Source organism: Mauremys reevesii, linkage group 1 (genome assembly GCF_016161935.1).
Source record: "Mauremys reevesii isolate NIE-2019 linkage group 1, ASM1616193v1, whole genome shotgun sequence".
In the NCBI taxonomy this organism is placed as follows: Eukaryota; Metazoa; Chordata; order Testudines; family Geoemydidae; genus Mauremys; species Mauremys reevesii.
The window spans coordinates 41615029-41627261 of NC_052623.1; the positions used below are offsets into that span (position 1 = coordinate 41615029).

The 12233-nt window shown below is 46.4% G+C and overlaps 1 protein-coding gene across 4 annotated transcripts in view; it reads left to right on the forward strand.

The window, feature by feature from the left end:
* Positions 1-12233, forward strand: part of ELMOD1 (ELMO domain containing 1) — a 66367-nt gene that overhangs the window by 5135 nt on the left and 48999 nt on the right. The gene's annotated exons all lie outside the window — the stretch shown is intronic.

Here is a 12233-nt window from a genome sequence, read left to right on the forward strand (position 1 = left end):
TTCCACCCATTGCCTGTCTTATCTATATAGATTCCGGGTTCTTGGGGGCAAGAACTATCACTATGTGTTTGTACCGCACCCGGCACTGGATAAAGATAAAATGAAAAACCTTATTCAGCTTTGTATTGTGCAGAAGGGGAAATGTAGCACTGAAACATTCATTGTGTTACATACAGATTGCATGGGCACAGCTATTGCTGCTTCCTATGAAAAAGAGAAGGAAAAAAATCACAGTAAGCAGAATGAAACTGAAACTTAGAAACTAAGAGGCATCTGATCATTTCTGTGGGGGAAATCCAAGTGAAAGGGAGAGGATTCCTGAGTTTCAGCTTGCAGAGTTTCCTCACCACAAGAGCAACTGTTGGAACATAGCTCATGTCACGTACATTATCACATAAGCTATTGTGAAAGTTTGTGAGGCGATCAGGCTGTAACAAAATGGGGATTTTCCCTTATGTTGTATGTGAGCCTGTATGAGTTTTATTGTTTTGCATGAATACAGTGTGTGCTTCAGTTTCCCTGTGTGCTGCACAAATACCTCGGTGGTGGGAATGGGGTATGTGACTTTGGATGAGACCTCTGGGGCAGGTGAGGCTGCACCAGCTGTCTGCAAGTATGCTATGACCAGTGCCCTTTGTAACCTGAGACCCAATAGGGGGATGCGACCAGGTGACTCTTTGCCCCAGGAAGCAAGACAAAGAGAAGGAGGAGGAGCAACGGGGGTGTCTGAAGTCAGGTCGGTGGAAGCCGGCAGTCTGCTGTGGGGGATTGGAAGGAAGGGAGTCTCGGGTGTCTGGCCCAGGACTTCCCAAGATAGATTTGGCTGAAAGTAATTGATTTCTGTGATAGCAGGCTCTGTTCTACGCAGTGTTCCTGTCAGCTAATAAACCCTGCTGTTCTACATGCTGGCTGAGAGTCACTGCTGACTACAGGAGTTGGGGTTCAGGGCCCTCTGGCTTCCCCAGGAGCCGAGCCTGGGCGGACTCGGTGCAGGAAGCACAGGGTGTGGAAGGGGATGCTGAATTCTCCAAGATCAGAGCCAGGAAGGTCGAAGCTGTGTAAGCTTCTTGCCCTGGAGACAATATGCTCGGAGAGAGGAAGCATGCTATACCAGGTCCTGACTGGCTTCATATGGAGTAGTTCCAGAGCATCGGCCCGGTGACTCTGTGACACAAGCCCAGATCACTTTCCCTACAGATATTTGTGACGTGGTAGCCTCTCTTTCACAAGTGATGTTGGTGCTCATAGGAAACTCTACCCTCCTATTCTTGTGATGTCTGGAACTTCTACATCGGTGTTACTATGTTCTATGGAGAAATTATTTGGTTTGTATACACAGTCCAAGAAGACTCATTCCATAGTATGACAAAGATGCAGGATCACAGCATCATTCGCTACAATGCAACCGTAAGATCTTTCTCCTGCCAAGGTTATCGCTATCAGCTTCAGCATGTAGGTCACAATCTCCAAGATGGCATGGACTGTACATCCTTACTGAATTCTCATCATATTTCCTGTCATAAATTTTCAGGAGACTTGGGCTTCTGTGATTGCTCCATTTTTTTTCCTTTTCAATAAAAAAAAGACAATGAAACTAATGTTGAAAATACAACTATGTAAAGTGATAAAAAGATGGAGCTTGAAAATTTTGCCCAGAACCTATCTACCTGGTGGGCTGAAAATATCTTCACCTACATATGCTTTGCAGTGTAATGGTTGTGTTTTGTGTACATTTGGATTTTGAGTAATATAATGGTAATGCTGTCAATCAACTTTCTATTTAATGAACTTTTAAAAAAAGTCATTTACTGCTGATTCTCTTGCTTTAATTATAGCTTCTTACTTTTCCTGACTTTACTCCGCTTCTTCTTCCCTTCAGTAAATCATGTTGTGTATCTTGTATTCCTTTTATCTTCCTTTAATCACTTACAGCATTCTCTCCCCCCTGCCATGTTGTGGTGTTTGCCTCCTTCCTGACTCTATTTACAGCAAAAATATATTTGTCACCACTATATTCCCCCCACCACACACACACCAATTCTTACAGGTAGCTTGGAAATTTTACCAGATACTTAACAGCATAAGAGGGGTGTGGGAGTGGGAATAGTCACTGCCCAGAGATAAGACCCTGATGAGAAACAGCCCTTTCTTTCCACACACACCTTTCCCGGTTGTTGGGAAAAGGATATGGGGTGTGATTTCCTACCGGGGTGCTGTTCCTGGACCCTGCTTGATGACTTTGTATTTCATATCAGTCTCTGCCTGTTAGTTGAGTGATAGATTGGAATCTCTTTCCTGGTCTCCAAAACCTTCTTTCTTCTGCAGTGGAGACAAAGCATTGTGTCTCTGCCCTTATTCCCCTCAAGCCCTGCTGAGGCCTCAGTTGCCTGGCTGCTGTTAGGGTGGGCTGTTTCTGCTACTCTCTGTAAATGTTCCCAGTACCCATCTCAGGTCATAGCTTCCTTGTTCAGGTTTTCTTCTTCCATGACTAGCTTCAATGCCTGCCTCTGGTGCTGCTCAGAGCGATCTCAAGCAGCAGAAGAGTGAAATTGACCTAATTTGCATCAGTTCCTGGTTAGTCAGAGGGTTGTGAATAGGGACAGTAAAAACTGACAAGACTATGGTGATTGCTGTAGGTTGGGAGAAATGATCAGGAGCAGCAGAAGCACTGAGCCTGTTTGCAGCCTTGGGAAGTTGCCCCTGAATCAGTTTATAACAGGTTCACATTTGCCACGTTTGCTTTACAATCTACAAACTTCTCAAATAAAATTAAAGCTTACTGGCTGCAGAAGTTGAAAGCACTTGCTTGGGAAAACTTCCTACTCTCCATAGGCATATAGAACTCTTTCAAACCCTGTTAAAACACATAGAGCTTGCTCTACAATGTAATCCATAAAATGTGCTTTGCTGTGCATTGTGCATACAGTCAGGGCTCCCAGCAAGGTCACATACATACACACAGAATTGTTCTGGTTTCCTCAGCATGCAAAACAGTTCGTTGAGCACCAAGTAGAAACCAAATCAATAGGCCATAGAATTTCCTAAATAACTTTTTCTCATTTCTGAGTCAGCTCAACTGCAGACTCATCAGGAGAAGTTCATTGTATTGCTCCTTAGCTGTGTCTGGGGTCCTGCAATCCTCAGAGGGACCGTGATAAATAGTTAACACTTACATAACACTTTCCATCAGAGGATCTCGGTGCTTCACAAAAATAACGTTCCTCTGTGCCATCCTTCTGCTGAACTGTTGTATACTGGCTCACTTTACTGGAGTAAGGTATATCCTGGGTCCTGTTGCAGTCATTTGGCTCCATGAAATGTTAACACAAGGATAGTTTTCTCTCACACACCCCTTTTCAGCTTGTCTGCCTCTTGTAGCATCAGGGTAAAGTTGTCACTACCACAAAAGCTGTCTGGATGCAATGGTACGAGAGCTTTTTACCATAGGAAGGATTTCTGCTCAATCAATATGGATCATGTTGGAGTTTCCCTGAATTTCTAGATTGATGCTGCTGCATTATCTTCCTTTTGCCTCAAAGGGCTGTCCTTCGTTGTCCGGTTGCATCTCTTTTTGGTAAGACTTAGATGTTCATGTCAATTGTTACACAAAATCAGTGTGAAGGCAATTAAAGTGCTTATTGACTGGCAACTTGTTTAGCATTGTGCTAATCGAATGATTAATTTAATCCTGTTTGCTCCAAGCAAACCTCACAGAAGATACTAGTAAAAACTTGTCCTTTATATAATTCCGCTGAATTCAGCTAAGTTACACCAGGGATGCATTTGGCCCTTTGACCCATTGTTAGCAGAAGGATGCCAATGTTTCATTCCCATAAACTGTTGTGTACTAGGAATTGTCAAAGCTCTCAGGCAGTACTAGAATTCAGTTGCTTTTAAGAGTCAGTAATGAGGACAAAACTGGAGCAAAGGTACCATGCCTTCAACTCTTGTAGACAGTAAGCAGAGGACCAAGAACGCAAAATAAATGAATAAAAATTGGGCAGCAGCATTTTGCAGTTTGGAACAGTTGTCCAAGTGGCTGTTTGGTGCTTGTGATGGTATCCCCGTACCGCTGTGCTACGCTTTTGCCAGGGAAATCTTTAACAGAGGACACAGTGAAGTTAGAATAAAAGAGGCAAAATTCATGGGCGTTTGTGTGTGTGTGTGTGTGTGTGTGTGTATATAAAAATACTTTTAAACAAGTCAAATCTCAGACATTGTATGCAAAATACAATTTAACATTCCCTTTATATAAGTACAAATGACAGGAATATTGCACACTGGATGATAATTGTTAATTTTTAAAAAACATACTGTAGTGAACAAGCCATGAAAACCATGAACTTCTTTGAGTGCACCTTTGTGACTTTCATAAATGCAACCAAATATTTATAAAATGTCTTTATAAATTACTTAGCATGAGAAACAAGTTATGAAAGAAGAGTGTTGAAAGTGTCGGGTTCTGAAATTTTTCCTGCTTTCTGAAGAATAAACTTTCACATAGGCAAGTTTTGTCCTTTGCCATGGAAGAGTTTGACCTCACAATGTAAAACCTGGTCATTGTTACTCAGCTAACCAGTGTTGTCAGAAACAGTTCCAGCCAAATCATGCATCACCTGTTCTTCTGCCATGGAAAAATCTGCATAGGGCTAGGAAAGCTTGAGTTTAAATCTGGCATCATCTGTGATGTTATATGTACCGCCTGACCAAGGAGTGCTCTGGAAATGCAGTGTTTGAACTTAAGCTCTGATGCTGCTGGATACATTTGAAATGCTCAGTATTCTACAGATTTGGGAAATAGAAGATTGAACGAGTCTAAATTTAAGCTTTGATTTCCTGTTTAACTGCCTGGCGTTGCTACCCAAGATCCCTAGATTATTTTCGTTGTTGCCTTGGTGGTGGTAATGTATCCATTTTGGAGCAGCTAATACTGTTTGTTTGTTCAGGGGCCAAATTGAGGGAGGAGGAAATTGTGTAGTTTTAGCTCCAGCCGCAAACCATGCTGCTGCCAGCCACTTGAGATGCCAAAACACCATTGCCTGCAAATTGTCTTCCTGATAAATCAGTTCCCTGTTATATCTTGCATGCAGTGATGTCAGCTGACCTCTTTTTTTGCTATTTGTGAAATAGTTAATGCTGTTGACGTATACACTAACACAGAGGTTCTCAAACTTCATTGCAGTGTGACCCCCTTCTGACAACACAAATTACTACATGATCCCAGGAGAGAGGACTGAAGCCTGTCTGCCCGAGCCCCACTGATCCGTGTGTGTGTTGGGGGGGCGAAGCCCAAGCCCCAGCCCCACTGCCCTGGATGTGGGGGACCAAAGCCCAAGACGAAGAGCTTCAGCCCCAGGCAGGGGTTCTGTAACCTGAGCCCCCACACCCAGGGCTGAAGCCCTCAGGCTTCGACCGTGGGCTTTGGCTCTGGCAACCCCATTAAGAACAGTTTAAAAACTGCTGCACTAACATCATTAGGTTTCAGTTATGTGCCTATCTAAGGTGCTTGCATTGCCCCATTGCCATTGTATTTGAACACCTCACAATCTCTAACATACTTACCTTGCAACGCCCCTGTGAGGCAAGGAAGTGCTGTTATCCCCATTTTACAGATGGGGAATGGAGGATCAGAGAGATGAAGTGACTTTCCCAGGGTGTCAAAGGATGTTTGTGGCAAAGCAGAAATTGAACGCAGTCTCCCACAACCTAGGCTAGCACTCTAACCAATGGACAACCCTTCCTCACAAACACTGTTGAGGTGAATGAGGGGCATCACACCTTTTACAGATATTGCTCCAGACCAGGTCTGCACAACACGTAAAGCGGCGAGGGCCACATTCCTCCAAAGAAAACAGCTGAGGGCCGAAACCTCCCAGCCCGAGGAAACACCCCGCCCCAGGGCCGCCCAGCCCTGCGGAAAAAATCCCTCCTTCCCCAGTGCCGCCCCACCAAAACAGCTGTGGGCCAAAAAGGAAGGTTGGGGGTGGGGAGGTAATACTTTATTTTAAATCAACCAGGGGCTCCCAGCTAAAGAGGTGGCTGGGAGCCCTCAGGGTCAAATTAAAGGGGCCGGGGCTCCGGCGGCTGGGGGAACCCGGCAGGGCCGGCTCTAGGTTTTTTGCTGCCCTAAGCAAAAAAATATTTGGCTGCCCCCCTTCCCAGCCCTGGGCTCCCCCTGTACCCTCCTGCTGCCCCAGTCCTGGGCTCTCCCCCCACCCACACCCCCCCCTGCCACCCCAGCGCTGGACTTCCCCCTTTCCTCCCCACCAGTGCCCTCCCTCCACCCTGTTGCTGCCCCAGCCCTGGCTCCCCCCCACCAGTGTCCCCACATCCTGCCGCCCCAGCCCTGGGTCACTGGTAACTTGCTCCCAGGGCGGGTCATTCAGCCGGAATTTTGGATGTGCACAAAACACAGACAGGATTGGTTCCCATATGGTTACAGAGCTGCAGTAAAGTGGAACAATTTTCAGCTTGTGTGATTGGAGGATATCTGGATGCATATTATAAGACTGTCCTCCATAAATGAGGAAAAGTTGAGGTGCCTTTATTATTCTTTTGTTCCACTCTTTCTTTCTATGGGGAATTTGCCAATGCAATATCACTGTCTTCCTTTCAAACAAACAAAAAGGCAATGGCTGTTGAAAATAGCAATTCCAGTCCTAATAAGCATTTCTTGCTCAATTTTATCCTACTTTTTCCACAGCAAGTTACAGTGGATCAGTATATTTGATTTGGGAGAAATGAAGTAAAAGCTGCCCTAACCGAGCTTGAGCGCTCCTGAATTTTGAGGTGTTCAAATCCGGAAGGCAGGTGCTGGGGGTGGGAGAGGCTGTGGGCTCCATGGGGGAGCATGGCAGCAACTGTCTGGAGCTGCACGGAGCCAGACATGCTGGTCTGAGTGGCACAGTAAGCGGTTTGGGGGTTGGAGAAGGGGTAGGGGGTTCTGGGGGGCAGTCAAGGGACAGGGAGCAGGGTGGGTTGGATGGGGCAGAGGTTCAGAGGGGCAGTCGGGACAGGCAGCAATTGGATAGGCATGGGAGTCCAGGGGGCTTATCAGGGGACAGGTAGGGGGTGGGGTCCTGGGGGGGGAAGTTGGGTGGGGTCTCAGGAGGGGGCAGTTGGGGACAAGGAGAAGGGAGGCTTAGATAGGGGCTGGCGTCCCAAGGGGCAGTTAGGGGCAGGGGTCTCAGGAGGGGGCAATCGGGGGACAAGGACCAGTGGTGCTTAGATAGGGGGTGGGGGTCCTGGGGGGCAGTTGGGACAGGGGTCTGGGGAGGGGGCAATCAGCGGCCAGGGGCTGGGATTCAGAGGGCCAGAGCCCTCTGACTCCCGGCCGTGGCTGGGATTTAAAGGGCTCTGGGCTCCCTGCCCCTGCGGGCAGCCCAGAGCCCTCTGATTCCCGGCCGCGGCTGGGATTTAAAGAGCTCAGGGCTCCCCGCCGCAGCGGGCAGCGCAGAGCCCTTTTAATCCCAGCCCCGGCTGAGATTTAAAGGGCTCTGGGCTCCCTGCTCCTTCAGGCAGCCCAGAGCCCTTTGATTCCCTGCCGCGGCCGGGAATCAGAGGGCTCTGGGTGCCCGCAGAGCGCTGTGTGTGGGGGGATTTAGAATCCCCCCACGGGCCGCACAGTGAGGCTCCGCGGGCCGCATGTTGTGCAGTCCTGCTCCAGACTGTCTGCAGCCAGAGGGCTTGCCTGCGCTTAAAATACTACAGCAGCAGAGCAGCTTTTCAGCGTAGACACTACCTACACCAATGGGAGTAGGGGGAGTTCTCCCCTTGGCATAAGTAATCCACTTCCCCGAGAAGCAGTAGCTAGGTCCATGGAAGAATTTTTCCATGGACCTAGCACTGTCTACATGGGGTCTTAGGTCAGTTTAACTATGCCATTCAGGGAGGTGTGGATTTTTCACACCCCAGACTGATGTCATTAAAGTGACTAATTTGCTAGTGTAGACCATGTCAGAGGCAGAGATCACTATGTTGGTTAAACGTAGTTCATGATGTGACGGTTACTTTCCAACCATAAGGACTAGACTTAATACTTTTTAAATGAAAAAGTTTAGGTTCTGGAGATTCTAAAATGGCTGACTCTCAAAACCAAAACAAACAAAAACCTTGTACAACTCCCGTATTTTCTTTAGTGAGGCAGTTTCAACAACAAATTATGTGATTTGTGCTGATTATCTACATCCCATTAAAAAAAGGGACCAGCAACAATTACAAGTTTTCTAATGATGTGGAGTCATCTCAATGTCTTCATCGTGGGTCACCTGTGTATTGTCAGTACACTGCATTTTCAGCACTGATGCTTTCTTATGACTCAAACATAAGTCTTTGAAACTCTACAATAAGCATTAGTGAGTCAGATGAGTTTGCTAGTCAAGTGCATGCTTGGGCCTCTGTGAAACAAACAAAACTGCCTTGGTTTTCTCTCTTTTTATTTGTAAAATTAAATTTTATTTGAATAGGGTGATTTTTTTTCTTCAGTTGTGCCCAGGGGACCTTTTTTTTTTCCCTTAAACAAAACCACAACTTTAGAGTTAAGATGTGAAATCTAGCAGTTTACCTTTGATTTATCTCTGCCTTTAGCAAATCTTAACCTTTCAGATTGCTGTTGGTTTCCATCTAGCATGGCAAGATATAATCAACCGTAAGAATCATTTAAGAGCTAAAAGTCAATATTTGCTATAAACAATATTTTTTCTTTAAAAAGTGTCTCATTGCTGCTAATCCAAGATGTGCTGTAAACCTTTATTTATAGCATTTTCTTCTCTCTGGATCTTCCAACAAATCTGGTAGTGTGCGCTGCCCTTGTACCATACCACCCATGGAGGTTTTTTGTTCTTGTTTTTGCACAGAAAGACAGAAATGTAAGCATTCTTGACTTACAGGCAACCAATTTAAAGAGAAATTATCAATTTCCTTCTGATATCTCTTTGATCAGAAAACAGGAGACCACAAGCTGAGTCTCTTTCACTATCGCAGGACACTTTTCCAAACATAGAAGTAGGTTTAGATGAAATGTTTCAAGCTAATTGAATCACGTTGTTCATAAGTAGCATACTTTAGTTAAAATTATGGTGTGTGGCTTTTTAAAAAATCATTGACAAGTTAGTTTTGCTGAAAGCAGCTGATATACTATTGTGTTGTTACATTTTTGCAGAAATGCATTATAAAGATTCTAGGCGAAAATAAATTGTAAGGGAATAGTTCTGGCTGTTCTAATTTGTTGTAATTTCATAAATAGCCTAGTATGTATCCAGTCAAGACCAGGTTCGTCTTTCTGCAGTGTAAGAAACCACTCTCTAGAAGTGAATACTGCTGGGCTCCTCAAAAAGAACAGTATTTAAGGTGGTGATATAGATAAGAGGAAAACTACTTTGTAATTCTACTTCTCTGACTATACCATTTTACAGAACTCTCAGCCCCAGACCTAGTTTCCCAGCATGGGTGTGGTGGCGGCAATCTCTTATGTCTTAGTGTCGTGGGGGTCGGTTAACTTGCTTGGGGGCAGCAAAAGCAAAGTCTGGGTCCCTGACTGGCCATCCCATGCTGAGTATGGATACTACCCACCCATCACAGTAAGTTTCTACACCTACATGGGAGATGGGACTCAGGACCAAGAGACTCCTCTGCTGAAAGATCCTCTACCAGCTCTGCTCTCTTTGGCCATTTGGGTGGAGTCTGGCTGCCTGCCTGTAGCCAAGAGGAGCAATAGATGTGCATTCTTGAGGCAGTAGCCTTTGCTGTCATCTCATTCACACCAAAGGCTTCCCATACTTGGTGTTTTGCATTTCAAAGCCTGCCGCGCAGCGCGCTGCTGCCGGCAAGCGCGCAAAGTGTAGAGTCAGTAGTCACTCCTCCACGTCCTGTGGGGGGGACGGACAGACGCTGGGAGGAGCTTTGACTATACTGGCGCGCTTAATTTTAGCAGCGCTGCAGCAGAGTGTTTTCACACACCCTGCTGCAGCGCTGCATTTTTAAAAGTAGCCAAGCCCTCGGGTTGAACCAGATCTATGCATTTGGGGACTAGCTTTTTTAAGTTCCTAGGGTGAAATCTTGGACCCAGTGAAGTCAATGAGAGTTTGCCATTGATGTCAATGGGGGTAGAATTTCAGTCCTAACCTTTATCTTCTTTTTTTCTAGAACTGGTTTAAAGACGAAAAAAGCTAGTTTTGTGAGTAATTTCAAAGTCATTTAAGTTTCAAATAATTCTAAGTGGACCGATTTTTTTAGACATTTTTATCTAAAGCAACAGTTCTGAAACTTTAGCAACCCAAGGACCCCCATTTTGATTAAAAAAAAATGTGGGCACCCCCAAGCTTCCCTGCTCAGGCCTGGCCCCGCCTCCTCTCTGAGGCCCCACCTCCGCTTGCTCTCCCCCACACTCTCTCACTTTCACCAGGCTGCAGCAGGGGGTTGGGGTGCAGGAGGGGGTGTGGGCTCTGGGACGGAGTTTGGGTGCGGGGTGCAGGCTCTGGGCTGGGATTAGAGGGGGTGAGTGGTGTGAGGCCTGGCTGAGAGGCGCTTACCTTGGGCAGCTCTCGAAAGCGACTGGCACATCCCTCTGACAGTGGCTCTTAGGTGGGGGACCAGGTGGTATCCGCTCACTGCCCCTAGCTGCAGGCACCACCCCACAGCTCACATTGGCCATAGTTTCCGGCCAATGGGAGCTGCGGAGTTGGTGCTCGGGTGGGGGCAGCGCACAGAGACCCCCTGCCCACCGCCACAGGGACGTGCCAGCCACTTCCGGGAATGGTGCAGAGCCAGGGTAGGTAGGAAGCCTGCCTTAACCCCACTGTGCCACCGGACTTTTAGTGTGCAGAAGGCTCTGGGAGGGAGGGAGAGGAGTTGATCAGTGGGACCCATGGACCCCCGGGATCCCCCAAGGGTCCGCGGACCCCAGTTTGAGAAACACTGATCTAAAACATTATCAATAGGGCCCTACCAAATTTACAGTCATGAAAAATGTGACATGGACTGTGAAATCTGGTCTTCTTGTGTGCTTTTATCCTATACTACACAGATTTCACAGGGGAGACCAGCGTTTCTCAAATTGGGGGCGTCAAAAAGAAAGTTGCAGGGCGGTCACAAGGTTATTTTAGGGTGGTCGCGGTATTGCCACCCTTACTTCTGCTTTGCCTTCAGAGCTCAGCAGCCAGAGAGTGGCGATGTTGGCCAGGCGCCTAGCTCTGAAGGCAGTGCCCTGCCAGCAGCAGTGCAGAAGTAAGGGTGGCAATACCATACCATGTCACGGTTGCCACCCTTACTTCTGCTGCTGGCAGTGGCTCTGCCATCAGAACTGGGCTCCCGGCCAGCAGCCACTGCTCTCCAGCTGCCCAGGTCTGAAGGCAGCACTGCTGCCAGCAGTAGCACAGAAGTAAGGGTAGCAGTACTGCGACACCCCCGCCTCGCCCATACACAGTATCCTTATGACCATCCCCAACTCCTTTTTGGGTCAGGACCCCTACAGTTACAACACCAGGACATTTCATATTTAAATAATTTCATGATTTCAGCTAACTATTTATAAAATCCTATGAGCATGACATTTGACCAAAATGGACCCTGAATTTGGTAAGGCCCTAATTACCAACATTTTTTTCATTTGCCAAAACTGAGTTTTTCATAAACACATGTTGTTGAGGTGTATTTGCTTTTAAAATAGTAACTTTGATATGAAAAAAGGAAGAAAAACCCCAAACCAGTATTGACCTTTTTAAAACCACTTTTTGAAACAGACCAATTTTTAATTATAAACTTTTCAAAAACTTCAGACCAGCTCTACTTTTTCCACAGAACCTGACCTTGAGGCCCATGAAGACAGAAGGTTTCACAAACCCGTAATACTAAGGATTCCTAGCACTGCAGCTCTGAATTTTTGGGTGCAGAACCATAAGTGCATTTGGTCACCCATCTGGAGCTCTGGTAACAGAGAAGAACAGTCTCCAAGAGGAAGCTCCTTCACTGACCAAGTTCAAGAAGGAACTGATTGGGGATGCTCAGAGGGCAACATATATACTTAGCAAGGGGTGATGTATGACAGCCAGTAGAGGGCCTAGATTGTGTCCTGTTCCTGCTCCTACTGTCATTATGGGTCAGAATATTTTAAGACTAAAGACTGTTTCATTTATCTCATGCTAAGACCCAGCAATGAGAGTGCTGTACAAATTATATCTTTAGACAGAAAACTATGGGGGAGGGCAGTTTACATCCCCTCCAGTCTTGGCCCTTCT